Genomic DNA, 23,179 nt, shown 5'->3' on the forward strand with positions numbered 1-23,179 from the left:
CAAAAACGGTGCCTGTTCAGAACAAACGATTGTCTGCGCACCGACAAGCGTCAGACCACGGATCGTGGCATTAGATGGGGTCAGGAGTACTCCAGCCACCGAATTATAGCACCAACACTTTTACGATAACGCAGCGGCACCAACATTTCGGAACTCGGCGGAATCTCAACCGTGACATTGACCAGCGCCGCCACGATGGCGCACCGCGGTAAACGGGCCAGCGGCGAAGGTAAAAAAAAAACTAATTGCGACCCGAGGGCATTTTCAAACAGCCCTAATCCACTAGGATTGTAACAGGCATCCTCCCAAGGAAATCAGCACCCAACAAGCAGGGCAGGCTAACGACCTGGAAATCAGATCCGGGCCCGATGCAGCGACATCCCCGATCGCAATATGAGCGTCCACCTGACCGATGATGCCCATGCTACCACCATTAGCAGCAACACAAGTGTCAAAGGCCGAACGTACTTGCGAGTGAAAGATCACGTCAGAAATAATTGTAGCGGAAGCACCCGTGTCCACTAAGACACGAACATTGATGCCCTGAATGAAGCCCGGCACCGCCGAAGATCCCGCAGCCGCCGCGACTATGCGACACGCCATTTTTTTCCATTGGGTTACCGTAGCAGGCCAGCCTTTAGTGACAATACCCGAACGCATAGCGGCAACACCCGAATCGCGATGTGAACGAATGTGCCCCGCGTCATGAGATGCCTGAGGTGGCAAATTTGACCAGGTGTCCAACGTGTATGGACTTGCCTGTGGGGGATGATGTTGAGCTGTCAGAGAAGCAGCAGGAGCTGGAGAAGGAGGCAAAATCGGCGAATGAGAGGAACCCCGGCAATCCCTCCTAAATCGGCCCAACCGGCCACACCTGAAGCAGGTTATGGCCGGCCGTCAAGCACCCCAGTCCTCATGCCTGCTGAACCTCTATCATGTAGAGTCGCTCTGTCTCCGGTCCCATGGAGGTACCGCAGTAGTGAGATCACCCTCGGAAGCCGTGTCCTCCATCGGAATATCCACCACCTTAGTCGGCGACCAACCCTTAGGTTCCCCGTCCTGACTAGGGTCACCCATCCATGCAGCCATCTGAGACCACCACGGCAGGCTCTCGTGCGCATGAAGGCATCTGGCGGCCCATCGGGATGTGTGCCCACATGCGGGCAGAACCACCCCCATGTCCCGTGCCAAAGCCAACATGCGGTCCATGATCAACGAGTCAAGGGCCTCTTGTGTAACATCGGGGTAGGCGGCCACAGCCAATGCCATCACAGCACTACGGTAGGTGAGGGGAGACTCTTGAGCTCCCCCGCCTCCATTGCATGAACTTTTGTTGAGTATCAGAAGGTGGTTTGTAGGCCTCGGCCATCTCTGCTGACACACTTTGTGATGTCTTCTTTTCAGGAGAAATCAATCTGAACACCGCAAGAGCATCGTCATCCAAGACGGTCGGCAAAGCGACCAACGCCTCCTCCTCCAACCAATGCACGGACTGGAACGCCGCCTTGAACCTCCAAGTGAAGGCGCTCCAATCGCCGCCAGCAGCAACACATGATTTAACATGCGGGAGGCATCGAGTGTGCTCGGCCCCATTTCGCCCAGTAGGAGCAGCGGCCCCCGCAGGTTGGTCACCACACGGCTCCTCCGAAATAGCGGGCTCCGACCACGCCCTTGCTGGGCTGCCCAAGATGGCGGCGTCCTGCTGCGTGGTCTCCGCAGTGTGCGTAATCACAGACGCCTCCTCAGCGCCTGCAACAGCGGCTGTCGTTTCCGCAGGGGGACCCTCCGAAACTCCAGACCCGAGCCTCTGCACGTCACCCCTCGGCAATACCTCCTGTGGGCGCTCGGTCACTGTAGACGATGCGACAAGTGACACCAGCTGGAGAAGCATCGGCCTTAGTGAATCCAGCTGCTCCTCAACTCTTATCCAGCTGTCTTCCACCCGCTGTGGTGAAGGTGCCGCAGCCGTGCTGCCCGACTCTGGTGAGGTGACTTCACCAGCCATGGTTCCTGTGACCAGGACCACGGATCCCGGGGTCCGTAGGTCCTGGGTCACTGCCTCATCATCATCTGAAGACGCAGCAGGTGGGTTCTTCTTCTTGAGATGCTTAGACATCTTACTTTCCATTGAATATATTCGTCTCTAGAAGGACCACCTCTGACTCCAATGTAATAAACGACTTCCACGACGACTGTTGATTGGTGTCTTTTTATTAATATAACTTCTCCACAGCTCTACTCTCTCTCTCACTTTCTCTGGGTAAGTTTCACCTTTCTCTCTACTGCCGTTGACGAGCTATTCTCTGGCCACTGTTGTGGCACGCCTCTCTCTCTCTCCGATCCCGCCGCTGGCTGTGGCGTGCCAGGAGGAGAGGCTGCTTCGCAGAGAGTCCGCCACGTGGTCGTCGGCGAGGAGAAGTTGAGCGGTGATGCAGTCCGGACCCGAGGCTTCCCACACCGACTGCGGGTCCCCTCCTGCCTCCGCTTATATTCGTTTTGGCGGAGCAAAACTCTGCCTCCAGCCACGCCCCCTCGTGGAACTGTTGTATATGTTGGATTATGAAATTTTGATAAAAATAAGAAAAATTAATAAATTTTCGAAAAATGCGTAAATCGCATGTATTATGTTAATGTATGTAATTATATGCATACATTATGATAATCACGGAGATAATGGTAGTAATTTATGCGAATGCTTGCGAGTATGTTAATGTGTGCAGTTATGATAATTAGGCTTAGCTTCATTATCCAGAGTTGTATCAATCGGGATAAAACGATTATCATTGATTAAACAATTACTGATTATCTTAGTGTGTTTATGTTATGTTAGGTCTCCAATTTCATATCTCATCGCAGGATACAGTTCTTATGAATAAGACAGTTTTGCATGGACTGGAAAAGAAGCACTCGAACACTTGGTGTTAAGCAATTTTTATTCTAAACAAACATATGACCTCTAAGATGCAAGGCAAAAGTATACGTCATTAGATTCATCAGCAAGATTATGCAATTAACGAAAATGAATGACTAAAACATTCTTATTCATGCAACTCGACGGCAGCATCTGCTTTGCACGATCAATTGATATTGAACGCACCACCTTGAAATGGCAACCCTTTTTGAAACACAAAGATAACTTTTTGAAAGTCTTATTCGGGTGCGTGTTGTGTGTGTTGTCTCCTTGTAAAATTAATATTTTAAGTAGAGGCAGGGTGCTGTGTCGGAGCTTGTGGGGTGGGGGAGGATACAAACAGCAGCCAGAGAAGTTCCTCTCGCTTGAGGCGTGGCCGCAGCGAGCCCGTGCTCTCTCCCTTTCTCCACTGCTCGATTGAGCGACGTTGGCACGACGCTCGCCGTCGTGGTGCGCGATGATTCCGTCGTCGGATAGCGCGCAGCTCCTCCACGAGTCGGCACGACGCTCGCCGACGTGGTGCGCGATGATTCCGTCGTCGCTGCTGGACGTCTTGTCTGTTCTCACTAGGTGTTGGTCGGTGTGTGTGTATCAAACACACGGCGCATTCGATGGCGCTCTCTCTCTCTTGGTGGCAGCTCCAGGCTTCTCCACTGCTGGATGATTGTTGAGTCGGCACGATGCTCACCTTCGGCGGTGCGCGATGATATCGTCGTCGCTCTCTCCTTGATCGCTGCCAACTTCACACGGACACTCTTCCTTACTTCAGGCTGTGTTGGCTCCGGCTCTGGACGACGTGGCTGTGCGCGCTCACCGGCTTGGAGCGCTCTGGCGATGAACGATGGCTCTTGTTGTTCATCCGCTGCTGCTCGTCCTTTTCGATGCTCGCTTGGTCGACGCTTGGCGATTTCCGCCCTTCTACAGGTTGATTGTTCGTTGTCACTTGTCACTCTCCCTTCTCCGTGCTTTCCTTTGTTCGTGCAGCTGCCAGCTTCACTCCGACTTAACCACATCTCAACACTTTGTTCTGCGAGAAGCGACACCTGTCATCGGTATCGGTGTTTGCTCCCTCACGACGCTCCGCCAGCCGGAGCACGGCTGAAACCAGCCTCGACCCAGGTTGAACTCAGACTTCTGTGACTCGAACGACCCCTCCTCGTTCCATCTCTTCTCGAGGCACGACTCGCCCCAGCTCCCTTGCGAGCCCCGTCGCAATGCTGCGTCGCAAGCCGAGTCCCGAGACTGAGCGCGACTCGAACCAGACTGCACTCAGACTGTCACTCTAACGACCCCTCATCGTCCCATCTCTCCTCGAGGCACGATCCGCCCCAGCTCTCTTGCGAGCCCCGTCGCAACGCTGCGTTGCAAGCCGAGTTGCAAGACTGAGCGCGACTCGAACCAGACTGCACTCATTCGTGATGTGTGCTTGTGCTTAAACTCAAAACAAAAACGTGAACACCCTCTCCTCTCTCCGCGCATCTCTTACGAGAGGAACAACAAACCAAAAAACCAGACGCCCTCGGAATGTCAGCACAGACCCCCCCCCTCGCCACCCTTTCTAACCCCCTAAGTATTTATTGGGCCATCTATTTGTGCCGGACCGTTGGAGACAAAGGTGGCTGAGGAGATTTTTGCAATACATTTATGTGGTCCTGTGTGTTACATTTATTATTGATATTTCTTATGAGTTCCCTCGGTCTTAGTATATCGTGGTTATTATTCGGTCTATGTTTAATGAATATTCGTAATGATCCTCGTTACATCATTGTTTTGAGGGCTTTGCCAAGTTTGGTTATGCGTTTGTTTCCAGGGATTGGTGTTTTATTCTGAGTTATATTTTAATGTCCTGAGGTTAAGTGTAACTAAGTTTCCACTTAAGCTTTCTGGAATTCGTATTCTTTAGTTTTTGGTAAGGTCATGTAGATCAGGGGTCCTCAAACTTTTTAAACAGGGGGCCAGTTCACTGTCCCTCAGACCGTTGGAGGGCCGGACTATAGTAAAAAAAAACTATGAACAAATTCCTATGCACACTGCATATATCTTATTTTTAAGTGAAGAAACAAAACGGGAACAAATACAATATTTAAAATGAAGAACAAGTAAAGTTAAATCAACAAACTTGCCAGTATTTCAATGGGAACTATGGGCCTGCTTTTGGCTAATGAGATGGTCAATGTCCGGTTCCATATTTGTCACTGCTAGTCGTAACAAGTGATGCAAGTGTGCATCCGTTAGTCTAGATCTGGTTGGAGATTTCAAATGTTTCATTCTGGAAAAAGTTTGTTCACAGACATAAGCGCTGCCAAAGATGGTTGCCATTTTGAGTGCATGGTTCCTGAGATGAGGATATGTCTCAGAGGGGAGAAATGCATAGAAATTATGAAGGCTGCTTGACTTGAATGCATCTTTCAGAGAGTCACAATTCTGCAGTTCAGCCAGTTCCATTTGGTAAATTGTATCCACATTTTCAATGTCAATAGAAAATGGGTTACGGAAAAGCTGTATGTCCTGTTCATGGAGATGCAGCTCTTTAAATCTAAATTGGAACTCCTTTTGCTAATTTTTCCAGTGAATCCACACATGTTTTGTTTGGGAATGCAACCAATGGTTTTTGCGCTAACAGATTTTGAGTTGTGGGGAGATGGCAGAAGTTTTCCTCCTTTACTTGTTTGATGAGGAGGCCTAATTTTACTTCAAATGCTTTGACATGTGATTGCATATCACAGATGAGCTTCCCCTTTCCTTGAAGTTGCACATTGAAACTGTTGAGTAGCTCTGTTACATCTGTCAGAAAGGCAAGGTGCCATTTCCATTCTGCATCATTGAGCTCTGGTACTTCTTTGTTTTTTGAAAACAGAAAAGCTGTAATCTGTGGAAGTAAGTCATAGAAACGTTTCAAAACTCTCCCTCGACTCAGCCAACGGACTTCTGTGTGGTACAGAACATCTTCATAGTCAACATTTAGCTCAGACAGAAATTCCTGAAATTGTCTGTGGTTTAGTGCATGAGCTCTAATGAAGTTAACAGAGTCCCACTTCAGTGATTTACTACACAGCGCTTGTTGGTGGATGAGGCAGTGTATGGCTATTGGATGAGAATGGTTATGTTGGTCCATCTCTTGGTTAATGCGAGCAATTACTCCTTTCTTAGACCCCACCATGCTAGGAGCACCATCAGTTGTCACACTGGCTAGTTTAGCCCAGTTCAGCTCCAAACCATTCACAGTTTGGCAAACCTTTTCATAGATATCCTCTCCTGTAGTTGTTCCTTTGATGCTTTGCAATGCAGCAAGCTCTTCTGTGACTTCGAAATAGTCATTCGTCCCACGAATAAAAATTAGAAGTTGTGCAGAATCACGAACATCATTGCTTTCGTCGAGTGCCAAGGAAAAATATGAAAGTTTTTTTGTGGAGTTTTGCAAATGCTGATAGAAATTGTCTCCCATTTCTTCAATCCTCCGTGTAATTGTAGGTCCTGAAAGACTCACTGTACTAAATAAATCGGCCTTCTCTGGACACATCTCTTTGGCAACAGAAAGGCATTCTTTAACAAATTCTCCCTCAACGAATGGTCTGCCAGTGCACACTATTAGCTTGGCAACTTGAAAACTTGCTCGCAGTGATGAAATATTTAGCTGCTTCTGCTTCACAAAAGTATTTTGCTGAATTGTTAATGTATTTTTCAGTTTTAATATTTTATCTTTTTTCACTTCTCCGACCAAACAATCATATTTATCTTTATGTTGAGTTTCATAGTGTCGACGTAAATTGTATTCTTTGAACACAGACACTATATTCTGGCATATCAGACACACAGCTCTTTCCTTGTACTGCATGAAAAAGTAATCATAAGTCCACTGTTTTTTGAATATCCTATACTCCGAGTCAATTTTTCTCTTTCTTGACATCATTGTTTCCTAGGGAGTCAATATTGCTATTAGTAAAATACCAATATATATACAGCGCTACAAAAACAATATACCAGCAATAACTTTGCCCACACAGAGACATACAGACTGCACTGCCCATCAATGCAGTCTGATTGGGGGAACTCCGCTTTTACCCCAGGCTCACACTGGTGCGGGTGCCATTAAAAAGTTAATTACACCTGCAGTTTTGTTCACAGATCGCAGTGCAGCCAAATCAGTGCTCACCACCGCAGCCCAATCAGTGCCCACCACCGAACCCCAATGAGTGCTCACCAGCGCAGCCCAATTAGTGCTCACCAGCGCAGCCCAATTAGTGCTCACAAGCGCAGCCCAATTAGTGACCATGGGCCGGATAAATGCCCTCGGTGGGCCGCATGTGGCCCGCGGGCCGTAGTTTGAGGACCCCTGATGTAGATGGAAACATACAATACAAAATAATATATATATACGGTGAATACGAGTAATATAAGGGAATATCTAATAACAAGCCCCTATTGTTTGCTGGTTAATTCTTTTTGTTAAGTTTCTACTTTTCGTTAAGGAAAACGTTAAAGAAAGCGCGAGTTGCAATAGTTGTTTTTCTCTGCTCTGCACCTTATCCGTGCATCTCCAGACGTCTTGGGAGGTTAGGCCATCGACCTTTTGTCCATCTGGATGTCTCTGACCTCTCTGTGCCCGAATTCTTACCGTTTAATGGCCCTCCACGTTTCATAGATTTCTGGTGTGCTTGTGAGGAGTAGTGGGTTGCTTCATTATTTAATTTAAAAATATATATAGATATAAAAAAATGTTTGCCTTATTATTCTTAATATTAATAACGGAAAACAGGGCATAGATACAACAGAACCCTCTCGATGGTTACTGCACATTCACTCTACGTCTGCCCGGAATCCACGCTTTGGATTGGATACCGATTACGCAGCGGTGGCCATGCAGATACCCCGTGTCACCCCCTAAGTGGCGCTCTCTCATTACATAAGTAACCCTAGATAATAGGCATACGATTCGAATTTCCCAAATCTTCTTTCGGATTCATTAATAGCAGCAGATTGAATATGTAATTTTAGATTTGTTATCCGCTCAATATTCCGTTCAGAAGTCGAGTGGATCTCGTCCATTCCTCATTTAAAGTAGTGTTGAAAGCAGCAGCAGCATCGGCAGAGTATTTACAATATGGTCGATGGTTTGGGATTCGTGGCCGAACTTGCAGGCCGCGGAATCTTTGACGAGATACTTTTGCATCAGGTTGCCACGTCGGCTATTCCCGTTCCTCATTCTGTTGATGATTAACCATTGGCGGCGTGGAAGGTTGAAACCGGGAAGGTTTTACGGTAGGGTCCTGTATGAGATGTTTATTTTTGACGTCGGCCGCAGACTTGATTTTCCAAATAAGTAATTGGATGGGACTCTTCTCTGCCAGTGGTAGTCATCAAAAATGCCACTTAATTATGGTGGGAGTCAGTCCTTGGCATATGATGAGTATGGTTGACTCAACACAAAGTTGTAGCTATCTTATCTACTCCTGAGACATGATGGGATAAGTTGGCCCCAAATGTGAATTTGCACACACAACCTTTTCATGTATGACATTCACAGTGCAAGAAGCACAAACTATTCTTTGTGGAGTGAGGTTTGCTGTGATGAGATCGTGGTGGTGGTATGGATGAATAGATCCCCAAATGATCTGTTCAAACAAGTATATGTATTATAGCGTGAGTATGGTTCAGTGATTCTCACATCAAAAGTTCTGACCAAGTCCTGTATGGTTTTTGAAGGCGTTTGAATTAGGCCCCATTGGTTGCATGTCTTAGGGCAACATATGAATGGGAATTATGTTTCCTTGGGCTTGGTGAAATTGCGATCGAGAAACGTTTAAACCTATCAAGGCTAACCAGACCCACAGCTAGTGACAGCAAGAATTTAAAGTTAAATTTAAATATACCCAACAGAGTGTGCAATGTGTCACAGGGTCTCTGCAAAATGCCTATCAAAATATTGGGAACTGTATGCTGCTCATATAAAGGAGTGTAATATATTAAACATTTGTCTTTTATCCAGAGTATTCAGAGAAAAAAATAATTACTAACGTGTCCGTATTTACAGTCCAATGCTAATGGCACTTGAATCAGACAGTTGCGAGTTCACATCATGCTCTGATTTACATGAATACCCTTTCCGCTCTTCTACAGTTTGGTTCCCTCCCTTCACCCTCCCCTCTTTATGTCCCTATCAGACCAAAACGCAGAGCTTACTTGCATACGAACCTAACAATGTTAACAATGTTAAGTACGTGTGCATTTGTGTATTGGTCACGGTCACACTAAACTTACATATTTACACTGATTTTTTCAACGCACGTGTGTTTCATTTTCGACGATTAAAGACGTTGTTTGTTAGTTGTGCGATATTTCTTAAGGACCCATTAATTATCTGCAAGATTGAAGTTTTTTTCTACATTGTTCTCATTGCCGCTGTTCTCACGCACCACGGATCCCTTTTGTGCAATAGCATGGTAACTGGCTAAACGGGACCATCCGCTTTTCAAATAAAAACAACTCAAGTGCCTTACGTAAAAAAAGCTGAAATTATCATTGTCATAAATAAAGTGTAAAAGCTCAAAGCAAAACATCTCTTAATATTGATTTGAAGCTTTCGTGACTGCAGGAATCCATGCTCTTTGGTTATTTCAGTAAAGTCACGTAGGTATGAAATGAAATAAATCATGACGTTTCGATCGCAACACACGCGGTCATCCTCAGGCAGAAATGTTTTAATCCAGCAGTGGAACTGCTGAACTAGCGAGAGAGCATCTTCTTGGTTCTTTCGGTAAAGTCACGTAGAAGGGAAATAATACAATTATAAAAATAAAACATAATAAAATACAATTCTCACGACGTTTCGGCCACAACGCAAGCAGCCGTCCTCAGGTGAAGAACAGGTCTGTCGGAAAGACAGCGTCTTCATTTGAGGACGGCTGCTTGCGTTGTGGCCGAAACGTCGTGAGAATTGTATTTTATGTTTTATTTTTGTTATTTTATTATTTCGCTTCTACGTGACTTTACCGAAAGAACCAAGAAGACGAATCCCTGCAGTCACGAAAGCTTTAAATCGAAATTTAGCGAGAGAGCAGTTACAACAAGGTTATATATGTGGCGATGGACAAGCAAGCAGGGTCTGAGCTGTAAAGGAATTCCACCCCCGGACACAATCACGTCAGTTGTGTTAATGGGGAGATTAGGGAGAGAGGGATTAGGGAGGGAGATTAGCATGAATGAGCTTCCGTCGCTGAATAAGAGTATCATGCCCGCATATGCGCACAACATCAGTGTTAAGGAGAGATTAGCACCATGAGAGTGCAATCCAAAGGACGTGAGCATGAGAGTGCATTCCAAAGGACATGTGAGCATGAGAGTGCAATCCAAAGGACATGTAAGAGATCTAAGAGAGAGGCATAGAGAGAGACAGAGAGTCGGAAATAACAGCTGACATAGGCAGGTCGGATGGAAACATCACAGTCAGTTAAGACTTTACCTGGTTAATAACGTCCTTCCAATGATTGCTCAGTTTGTACCCATCTTCTTGGTTGAAGTTGTGTCTGTGTTTATATATCTGGATTGCTTTATGAACAAATCTCTGAAAGTAGCCAGTAGGTTTGCAGAGTAAAAAAAAAGAAGCCATAGCCACACGTTAATAAGTTAGATGTTCACAAGATTGTCATCAATCAGATTAACATCCCAATTTCTGACAGCCTATAATCGGTACTAGCTAAAGGGTTGCATTTCGCAGTCACCCCTAAACATATCCTAGTGGATGATATAATCGCCCAGGTCGACGTGGCCCTCAAAGGAGTGGGACACATCCCGGCAGACATTGCTAGATCTGAAATCGCTGCTATCCTCAAAAACGCTAAGAAACCCATTAGCAACATCAGCAAGGACAAGCGTTTTGAACTCTCTAAATAAAAAAAACAGAGATGACATTGATAATAGTTTATTTTTACCCTTTTATCTGGAAACAAAACTGACACATTTTTTACAAGGAGTCATGTTTGTATTGACCACAATACCTGCGGTCGGAATGCAAACAAAAACACAACTCTGATAATGTATGCACTGTTGGTCCACACCCGAGATAGCTTTTCTTAGAGCCTAGTCTCACATGGTGTTGGACCAGATGACGCATACAGGTGCACAACTCAAAGAGATTACATTGTCATCCTCTCAGCCGACAAGGGCAATGCCACTGTCATCATGGATAACCCCACTTACAACAACAAAATTCAGGACCCTTTTAATGATGGCTGCTATACCAAAATCAACAGAGATCCCACCAACCGCCTAGCTACAAAAACCAACAATATCATCACTAAATCGACTTCTTTAATCGATGAGACCAAGCAGAGCTCCGTAAAACCTTCGACTGCTAGACCACCCAGATTTTATGGCCTTCAAAAAATCGACAAACAAGGTACGCTGCTCCATCCTATCGTCTCCATTATCAACTCATCCACCTACAAACTGGCCCAATTTCTGTCTGAGACCCGGCTTCCTTTCACGGGCAAGTCCACCTCAGCTGTACTTAACTCAGCTCACTTGGTTTCTCTAATCATGGACATCTCACTGTCTCCGGATGATTTGCTTGTCAGTTTTTATGGAGTCTCTCTGAACACCAATGTACCTCCTACTTAACAGCATTGCAATCATTGAAGACTTAATCCAACAAGGACTGAATCCCGATGTACCAACTTTTGTAAGGCATTGTCTTACCAACACATACTTCACCTGGAATGGTACATTCTCCCTTATTGCCAGTGGTAGCGAATGTTTTCATAGAGAAATTTGAAACAGATGCCATCCAGACATCCACCTTATGTCCTTCCTTGTGGAAGAGATACGTAGATGACACATTCGTCATCTGGCCAAATGCCCTGCCAGCACTGAACCAATTTCTCAACCACATCAATTCCATGAACCCGTCTATAAAATTCACCATGGAAGTGAAAAAGGATGGCAAGCTACCATTCCTGGATGTTTTGATCGAGAAGAGACCTGATGGCTCGTTGAGACATTCGGTCTACAGGAAAGCCACCCACACGGATGCCTATCTAAAGCCTGACTCCCACCACCATCCAGCCCAGAAGAATTCCCTCATCAAAACACTGCACCATAGGTCTCATTGCATCTCCAACCAGCACCACCGAGCTAGTGAGTTGGAGCACGTATACCACGCCCTCAGGATGAACGGATACTCGGACCGTACAATCCGCAAAGCTGTCTCCCCAGCCATGGGGAGACAACCTTCTGAGGATCCAACCAAACCATCACTTTGCCATACATAGCAGGGGTTACCAAAAAGATTTCCGAATTCTTAAACAAACACAGGATCCAGGTTCGATTCAACACAGTACACAAAATCCGTGATTTAATCCCATCTGTAAAGGATGTGATTCCTGACAGGCAATACCCTGGTGTCTACAAACTGAGTTATGGTTGTGGCAGCAGTTACATTGGGGAAACGAAACGACATGTCTCGGACCGCGTTCGTGAACTCAAGGCGGATCTGAAACACGGTAGGACCAATTCCTTTGCCGTTGCTGATCATTGTTTTAACGCTGTAGGCTCACAAGAAATAGATTTTTTTTACTCTGCAAACCTACCGGCTACCTTTAGAGATTTGTTCATGAAGCCATCCAGACATATATAAACACAGACACAACTTCAACTGAGAATATGGGTACAAACTGAGCAATCATTGGAAGGACGTTATTAACCAGGTAAAGTCTGAACTGACTGTGATGTTTCCATCCTACCTGGATATGTCAGCTGTTATTTCCGACTCTCTGTTGTCTCTCTCTCTATGCCTCTCTCACGTGTAATTTGGATTGCAATCTCATGCGCACATGTCCTTTGGATTGCACTCTCATGCTCACATTCCCTTTGGATTGCACTCTCATGCTCACATGTCCTTTGGATTGCACTCTCATGCTCACATGTCCTTTGGATTGCACCTCTCAGGCTCACATGTCCTTTGGATTGCATTCTCATTGTGCTAATCTCTCATTAACACTGCTGTCGTGCGCATATGCGGGCATGATATTCTTATGCGGCGACGGAAGCTCATTCATGCTAATATCCCTCCCTAATCCCTCTCTCCCTAATCTCCCCAATTAACACAACTGACGTGCTTGCGTCCGGGGGTGGAATTCCTTTTCAGCTCAGAACCCGCTTGCTTGCCCATCGCCACATATATAACCTTGTTGTAATTGCTCTCTTGCTAGTTCAGCAGTTCCACTGCTGGATTATATTTGTTTTGCCTGAGGACGACCGCTTGTGTTGCGATCAAAACGTCGTGATTTATTTTATTTCATACCTACGTGACTTTACCGAAAGAACCAAAGAGTATATCTTAATATTATCTCTTCGTCTTTGTTCCTAAATTAAGTTTTTTTTTATATCTGCAATATTTTATGTTGTGCCTCTGTTTCTTTTTTATCCAGGATGCAGTGGGTTTGCAGTTTATTCTTATTCCTAATCTTTAAATATATGTTGACATGTAATTACGAACTCCACTTCCGTGTGTTTCAGTGCATTTGTAGTGTACATATGTAGTTTTGCTTATGCAAGCCACATTCTCTTTCATACGCAATCATTGTTAATTTCATTGTTGTTTCAGTTGTCAGTGAACTGTTAATGGCATTGCTTACCTCTAGTAAATGTGAAACACAATACAACTAAAAACTACTCCCAACAAAATTAACTTTGCGGCATATTGTGGGTTAAATCTGCTGGTGTTCGTGTCTTATTTGTATTCACTTCAGTGTAGTAAAAACACTCGGGCATTTATTTAACATTGTAGTTTTTCAGTTTTAATGCATTTGGTGTTGGATAAAAAAAAAGTTAAACTAAAAGAGATACTTTGAACAATAAAACACGAGAAAACTAAGTTAAAATAACTTGTACAAAATGTGAACGCCTTTGTAATTAAATCTCGCCTGCAGATTTACGCTTCACCTGGTGACAATATTACTTTGATTAACTGGCATTGCGCATGTGTATGTTTTTTGTGCCCGCGAACGCACGCACGCACAGATTACTGCGCACACTGTGCTACAAATCCGGCAAGCTGAACTTCATTCCGAGCCATGGCTAACATCGGTGGCAAGTGATATCAGAGCCAACCCTGGACCTCCTTTGGGTCAACTCAGCCTTAAAAATCTTGACAATACCTAATGCAGGCTGTAAAACTAAGCACTGGGTTTGGTACTGGCCACACCAACCTCTTGTGTGCTGAGCCGGCCTTAAGAGGTGCTCACAAACAGAAAGCACTCGCCCCACATGTTTGTGATGGCCACGCGGGATGATATTTGTATTTGTATCTGCATGTGTGCCCATACAGTTCACTACAACAACTGGAATATTGACATAACATTTCCATGATTTATGGGGTGCCACTGTCACTTTGTGCCCCCTTACTCTGAAACACCTGGCTGCATGACTGTGGAATGTCATAAACTGCATTTCCACACGGCCACTTCATTTTTTTATATTGCATACGAGTGAGTTCATTTTCATATTAAGGCTCAGATAACCATTAAGCTTTGATAACCACCGTGTTAAAATTATAATTTACTGAGAATGTACGCTGTCCGGCCTGTTGTACAACACCGTAAAAAAACATGATTGCCTAAATAAAACAATAGTTATACACTGTCAAAGAAAGTATAGTTTATTCTGTTATGATTTAAACAGTGGTCACCAACTGCAGAAGTTTAGAATTTTCCATTTGCTGGCTCAAGACCACCGTTGGAAGTGAGTGCTCGCCGAATGCTCGTTTGAGCAGTAGATATATTTTGATTTAAACTTCAGAAATACTTCTAAACCTTTTGAAAGCATCCATGAAATATGTTTGTTGTGGTGTAGGTTAATGGTAAATTCTGAACCGAGACAGCCTACTACCGTCTAGCAGCACAATATGAAGTGACGACGACAGTGACGAAGGTGGCGAGACGACAGCGATGATGGTGACGATCTTCAGCAGCAACGACAGGGATCCCACTCCAAACGACAGCCCCCAGGTTCCCTCCTCGGACCCCTCTTATGCTGTCAGCGTGGCCTCGCTCCGCCCTGGCCACGCCCCCCTTCTGGAACCTACTCGCGGGCTCTCGACGTGTCCCTTCCGTAACCTTTCCCCTAGATCCCTCTCGGGTCTATCACGTGGCCTGCTGTCAGTCAGGGCTGCTACAAGCTGCAGATCCCATTCCCTGCCAACAGCCAGTACTATGCTACTAAGTGACCAATTCTATGTTACGATACATGGATGTTTTTACCCCTCTGTGCCACAATTTCTTTCCTCACAATGGCTTGTCTGGCTGCCCACGCCTCCACCTTCCAAATGCTGCTCACTACCAACACTGTTCCACATCTCCTTGCATCGTCAGCCCTCTACCATCTTTCCCAATCTGTCACCTTCTCCTAACAGGTGACAGATTGAGCTCAGATGAAAATACATATACTAAGTTCTGAAGCACACGATACACATTTAGCAACAAATTGTATATCCGAGTGATGTGAATAAAAACCGTCAAATAGTCCAGAGATATGTACATGTGCTTGGAGTCATAATGTTTGATACTCAAATCATATCTAATCATTTTGTTACCTTTTTAAAAAGCAGCTGCTTTGTGATTGGGCAGTTTGTGGTCACATGATCAGCTTTCACCTGCCTATACCGAGACCATGATATTGCAACTGAAAGGAGCATCCATGCCATAGGTTGACTCAGCCCTTCATCTCTCCATGCAGGACATGAACGTGGTTTTCGTCTGGTTAGACTTGGCCAACGTATGGGATTGTGGAAGTTTCACTACAGGCTCATGGCTATAATCGGATGACACCACCACATATTCATTGCATGAGGCTTGTCTGCGCAAAGATGTAAAATTAGAATCAGTTTATCTTGCAAATGTCAGGTTTTCTAAAACTGTATTTGTTCGCAAGGTATAATATAAAGGATGATATGTTTTTTTGTTCTGAAGATATGGGCTCATTTATTTTAGGTATGATTGGGCAGTCAAACACTCTGTACAATAGGTAAACATATCCATAATTGTTTTGTTCCAGCTATTTGTTTGGTCACAAATACCCAGCTGCGTATACATCTGCATGTTCTGAGGTCCTCAGTTCCAGGTCCAGATGACCCATCCTAACTTGGCGGTAGAGAATGCATGTATTTGCTTGTCCCATGCCACTGCTGTAAAATAGGGCCATTGGGCTTTCTTATTGTGGCCAAATTCACGCACAATATACCTGGAAATTCCCCTACCAGACGGCACAGCTGAACGTTGTTGTTCTTGCAGGCAATAGCAGACGTCAGAGTGTGCATCTTGAATATAAATATTGTTATGTAAAGCATGTGAACATGCATTTTCTCTGAGCCACTGATCATGTAGATAGCCTTTGCATGGTTTTGTACGCAATAACTTACCTTAATTCTATCCATTAAATGTAGGTTTGCATTGCTTACCAGCTATAAAATGAGGTAATTACGGGATTCTAAAATAAATTGATAAGTAATATACATGCTGAAGCAGCTATTTTAATCAGGTGGGACAACCACAGCAAGAAAAAACTGCTTAAGTAGTTGACTTGTGTTGCGATCGAAACGTCGTGATCTATTATTTTTCTACTTACGTGACTTTACCGAAATAACCAAAGAGTATGGATTCCTGCATTCACAAAAGCTTAAAATCAAGATTCAGCTATTTAAAATTAGTCACATTCAAATGGATGTTTTTGAAAATAATAGCATCCACTTAATTTTTGTGGTTTTAAATATTTTGGAAAATTCTAAGTTTCTTGTTGTTCGTTTTTCTTACATTGACATGCTAATCTCTCATAATACAATGGCCACCTCCACAGCTTCGTCGTCGTGGAGGAAGCCCAGCTCTCCCATCTTACATTTACATGCAAATTTCATCTCTAGCCCCGCCCACTTCGCTTATGACCCTGGGCTCCTCTTATACATACACAAATACAGAAAAGTGTAATGTATGTAAAAAGTATTTGCACATCAATTTTACGTGTTTAGGAAAATACAATATAGTGTAACAAAAAAAAAAATTGTTAGTCCCTGCTGGCGGTGTTAACTACACATCGCAGCAGGTTCTCATTTGAAGCTGAGTAGACCTACAGGAGGCTCAGGACCAGTTTAGAAAATTGTCACCGGTATTGGCTGTGAGCAGGAATGGAACTCGGGTGGCCCAGTTCGTGATTGCAGTGCTTTTACCGCTACACCGACGACACACACACACACATCAACTTACACACACACATACATCGATGTACACACACACACACACATCGACTCAGACACACAGACACATCGACTTATAAACACACAACAACAACAACAACCGCCATTCGCCACTAAGTGGCGGTGACGTCACCACGATGCTTGTGCCAGGCCAAGTGCACCTTGAGGCCACGTGAAGTGTCGAAAGCCCGCTGGCAGGAGGTCACGGGGCAGACCCAGGTGCCACTGGTCGACTGACCGAGATGACCGAGATGACTGGCTGATGCACCACCTGTGCCCCCTACTGTGCCAACTTGCTGTGCTTTAGCCACCCGGCGCTCCGCTCGTTGTTGTGAGCGTCGCTCCTCCGCCCTCCGTTGTTGTTGGAGGGCGACTGCCTCCAACTGCCCAGTAGCGTCCTTCACGAGCCTCCTCCACTGAGGCCGATCTTGACACCGCTGGTACCAGTCATCGGCAAGTCCACTCAGCTCCACGTCCTCCTGTACCACATCACTCCATCTCTTCTCCAGCCCGTGCCGCGCCCGTCTAGCCCCCTCGATCCGGCCGAACAAAAGCTGTTTAGGCATGCGGTGGCTGGGCATGCGGGCTACATGACCCAGCCAACGCAGCCTTGCCTGCCGGAGGAGCTCACTGATGGGACTTTGCCCAGATCTTTCAAGGATTTGTGAGCTCCTCACACAATCCAGCCTGGTTAAACCCAGGATGGATCGTAGGCAGGCCAGCCTAAATGTTTCCAACCGGCGAAGATGCTCCACCAGGGGGGTCCACGTCTCGCAAGCGTAGAGAAGGGAGGGAATGACCGTGGCCGAGAAGACCTGAAGCTTCGTGCGGAGCGACAGACCAGGTAGCTTCCACACAGCGTTACGCAACCGATGAAAAGATATTGCCGCTCGACTGATTCGGAGTGAGACCTCTGCTGATAGACTGGAGCCGGTCATAAGCATACTGCCCAGGTATGGGAAACTCTCCACTCTCTCCACAACTGCCCCATCACCAATTGGGAGTTGTGGGGGTGGAGTGTCCGATGGTACAAAATACCCAGGCAGGTGCTTGGTTTTGGTGGGGCTGATGGTAAGGCCCCACCTCTTAGTGGCACGCTCCAGTCTCAGCAGCAGCGCCTCCAACTCCTCTTCTGAATGAGCAGCTATTACCAAATCATCGGCATACATAACGTGGTTGACCAATAGGGAGCCATCCCTTGATCGCACCCGGGCGTCGATCAGCCTCCCATTATATCTGTACCAAACGGAAATTCCCCCGGTACAGCTATTGAAGGCTTCACGAACTACGCGGTCAAAATAGATGTTAAATAATGTGGGAGCCAGAGGACATCCCTGTCGCACCCCAAGGTGTACAGGGAAAGGCTCCGACTCCCGGCCACGTAGTTTTACCCGGGCCCGCTCACCATCATGAAGGTCCTTAATGATCGTGAGCAGAGGGTCAGGGACTCCGAAAGCACGAAGAACAACCCAGAGTCCAGTCCTACTGATGGTATCATAGGCCTTGACCAGGTCAATAAAGCAGAGATGTAGGTCTTTTTGGAATTCCCTACACCTCTGCTGTAGCAGACGGACAGAAAATATGGCATCTGTGCAGGACCGCCCTTTCCTGAAACCGCATTGGGGCTCCGCAAGCCCCTCCTCAGCGTGCCTAGCAAGGCGATGTTGAATAATCCTTGCCAGGACCTTACCCGGCACACTGAGGAGTGAGATGCCCCTGTAGTTGTTACAGTCTGTGCGGTCCCCCTTCTTAAAGAGGGGGACCACCAGGGCATCCTTCCAGTCCTGCGGAACCCGTCCAGTGGTCCAGACTGTTGTTATGATGTCATATAGGGCAGTCTGTGCACAAACGCCACACTCCCTCAGCATTTCGCTTGGGAGATCATCTCTGCCCGGTGCCTTCCCTGGTCTCAGACTCCGGATCGCCCTCAGTACTTCCTCAACAGCTGGAACCTCAGCCAGCCACTCACAGGGGGTGACCTCTTCCAATATTTGAGGCACCGCAGCCTCAGCAGGGTTATCCCCACTTTGTGCCATGATGTTTTCCTGGCTGAGAGAATTTCCCCCCCCCAGGACCTCACAGAAATGCTCAGAAAATCTGCAAACCTGTTCCTGGGGGTCGGAGATTGGATCACCGTTTTTTCCTCTAATGATGGTAATAGGTGTGGCGCTGCAGGTTACTTTTTTGATGGAGTTAAATAGTGATTTGTGATCACGGGCCACTGAGGCAGACTCCATCTCCTCAGCAACCCGCGACCACCACCCATCCTTACAACGCCTTACGGCTCTCCGAACTTCCGAGCGAAGGCTGCGGTAAACCTCCTCATTCTCTGACGTGGGATGCTGTAGGCGATGAGAGTGGGCCTGTCGCTTTTTCTCAATTAACCTGAACACCTCCTCTGTCAGCCAGGGTTTCTGGGGAGGTCTGGACCGCGTACCCAAAGCAGCCATTGCAGCTGCATGAGTCACAGTCTTAAACCTCGCCCATTTACCCTCGACATCAGGTGGAGTGGGGGACGATGCCAACCCCAGCTGCAAGCGATGATGAAATTCTCGCTTGCAACTTTCATCAGCTAACTGAGACCAGGCCACTTTTGGTTGGAATGGGATCCTGGGTGTACACCCACCACCGGAGTGGAAGAAAGGCAGGCGCATAAACACACACGCATCGACTCACACACACATCGACTTGCACACACATATCGACTTACACACACATATTGAATTACAAGCACACACATCGACTTAGACATACAAACACACATGGACTCACATACACACATACATCGACTCACACAAACACACATCCACTCACACACACATCGACTCACACACACACACACATCGACCCACACACATACACACATCGACTCACACACACACACATATCGACTTACAAACACACATGGACTCACACAGACACGTCGACCTACACACACACACATTGACTCACACACGCAAATCGACTCACACGCACACATGGACTTAGGCATGCACATTATTATTTTAATATTTAAGAACTTAATTTTTTAATATTAGTTTTCTACACACATTATTATTATAATGTTTGCTAACATTTTAAAAAAATATTTATTTTCTAACTACGTGACTTTAGCGAAAGAAGCAAGAATATAGTACTTACTTAACAGTGCCGTGGTGAGGCCTAGTCCCGTGCAGAGCCCCCGGCCTCGCCTAAATTTCCCAGCCGGCTGAGGTGTGACCTTGGCAGGCTGTGGCTGGGCCGCTACCCCCCCCCACCATCCCACCGCCCACTCTACAGTAATAGTACGTAAGCTCTATAATATTAATATCTACCGACCCTATAGTAGTAATTGCACACATTGGGGTGGGGGGGGGACATCACACTTTGGAGAATGTCTTGTGTGTTTTTGTGTTGCATTTTTTTACGCGCTCGGAGGCACAAGGTAATAAATAAATAACAAAAAGAGTACTACATTTTTAATTAAACTACTTGAAAGGTTATGCGAAATTGGAATAGCGCTGGCTCACCACGGGGCTTATGGTGTGCTACCTGGGTACTTTTTTTAGAACATAAACTCCACGGTTCATGAGCCAAATCCCTGGCAAGGTTCGGCCACACACAGACAGATGGAGAGAAAAAAATGCCTTTTATAGGTTAGAATAAAGGTTTTGGGTTAGATCGCTAAATATAAATGTGTCGTTAATCCCCCACCACCCCACACAGCCAATTAGTGAGATTTTTCACGTAAACAAAACGTGCCAATTCGTTACTACTTCAGTACACCAGTGTGTTGGTGTTGGGGAGTTGAACGCATTCCTAAACACCCAAATGAATGAGGCAGCGACTTGTGTTCACTATTCAATCAACAGTTAGGGATGGGGGGGTCAACTTGAGTGTGTTGCGTATTTTGTGGAATTACTCTGGCCTCTTAATCCTCGGGGTTGGGACAGGTGTTGTGGGGAAAGTGCTAGGATTTCACTTGAACAAGGCCGATTAGCATAATTGCTCACTGCGTTCAGCTCACGCTAGGGTGAACGTCGCTGCCAGCTTGACTACAATTTAAATCTGCCCCGTGGCTTTTTACATTAATACGGAAACACCTAACAAGATGCTGTATGTTCGTTGACTTAGGCACACATACGTGCCAATGACAAAGATCGTATGTTTGGCCTCAAAGACTATAGGGGCAGGTTCTCTTTGTGAACAGCTGTTAAGACTGCCACAGCACAGTAGGTGGTGGTTTGGCCAGTAGCAACCTCCGTTAACTTTGGATCCCGATTAATGCTGTTCACATACTTTACCAGATCTCCTCTTAAGGCTGAGACGACCTCGGAGAGGTCCAAGACAAGTACACCTCCCACTTACTGCTGATGCTATCAATGGCAGAGTGTAAACCATTGCAACACTGTTTTTAAATATACTGTACAGATATATGTCTCTTTCCCAATGCTATTCCATTTGCTCTACTGGAGCAGTGATGTAATGAATTAATATTCGGAGCACCCTCAGTGAAGTGCATCGCCCTGTGTTAGAGAACACGTGGCACACGTGTATGGTACACACACCTGTCTATGAACGTGAGAAGCTTGGGGTCCAGTGTGTTATATTATTTGACTTCTTTGACCTTTGTATGGCTCCCCTTCATGCCTAGCAGCATAGCCAGACCTTTAAAATATGCCCACACAGCAGGAGGCTAAGGAAACAGCAGGGAAGAACACACATCACAGAGACACACGGGAGCACTTGCAACAGGCGGCAAAGAGGCTGCAAAATCTCAAATGTGGCACATTTGCTTTGGAAAATGAACCATACTTCTCTGAACACGTGTTCACACGAAAGCTTACAATTCACTCCCACTGGCTTTTCTTTTCCGCTGAATTAGTCTACCGCTGACTTTTCTCCTGCTGCTGAAGTAAATACCTATAACCTGGCAATGCGCATTGATGCTTGCATGGGCAGCAGTGGTGCTCAGTTGTATATTGAAGCCAATTCGGAGGATATCAAAGGCTCGTTGTCAGGCCTACCTTGGCTCCTCCCACCCTCAACCAGTATATATACAAGGACGGTTTTCTTGGAATTTCTCTCACTTGATACAGCAATCGTGCTGTGACGGTTCCACCTGAAGACGGAAGCTTGTGTTGCCTCCGAAACGTCGTGATTTTTATTTTATTTTTATTTTACTTTTAATAATTTAATAACATTTTTTTTACCTACGTGACTTTACCGAAAAAACCTAAGAATATGAATCCTTGCAGTCACGAAAACTTCAAATCTAGAATGCAACGCGACTTTGGACAATGTCTGAGTGCCCAAACTCTCTGCTCAATGCGATAGACGTCCCTCACACAGCAGATGTTATTTAATGAAGACCATGAGCAGCAATGGAACAACAATTTAAAGATTGTTCTCGAAATGTATAGGGCGTTAGTTATATTTGCAAGTGTGGCTCAGAGTTGGTAATTTGACAAAAACACATATTGGCAGAGTTAAGAACAAGTACAGATGTTCGAAATGTCATTATGCATAGCTATGCACCCGCCTTGCAAATTTGCACTGAAGGAGGACCACTGGCCACAATGTTGTTAGTTGTAGTGGCTAGCATTTTTTAATGTTCCTTCAGGTGTCACGATCCATAGCCCATAGCTATGCCTCCCCCCCTGGATAAGACTCATTAGCAATCATCGGGTGCCATGAACCATGAGCGCCTTTTGTTTGGTATGTTCATGCCTTCTTTTTGGCACGTACTTGTTTCAATTAAATTAGTTCATTTGAGACACAATGCAAATGTTGTTTGTGTGCATAAAATGCATTGCATGTATTTTTAAGGCAATATTTTTGTCAATTATATTTATTCCCCGGAAATGGGTCAGATAAGCACCACTAATTGGGTATTATGGAGAGACTGGCCCCTGCCATAGGGATATGAAATTTCCCCTGTTGCCTAAGAATAAAGAAATAAGCATCACCAAAGGCTCACTTCAGCAGGGATGCAATTTGACTGTCGAATTAACTTAGTTCCTTATATATATGGCATGTATTAATTTTCA

This window comes from Lethenteron reissneri, chromosome 13 (genome assembly GCF_015708825.2).
Source record: "Lethenteron reissneri isolate LAM-NWPU_2019-01 chromosome 13, ASM1570882v1, whole genome shotgun sequence".
Taxonomy (NCBI): domain Eukaryota; kingdom Metazoa; phylum Chordata; class Hyperoartia; order Petromyzontiformes; family Petromyzontidae; genus Lethenteron; species Lethenteron reissneri.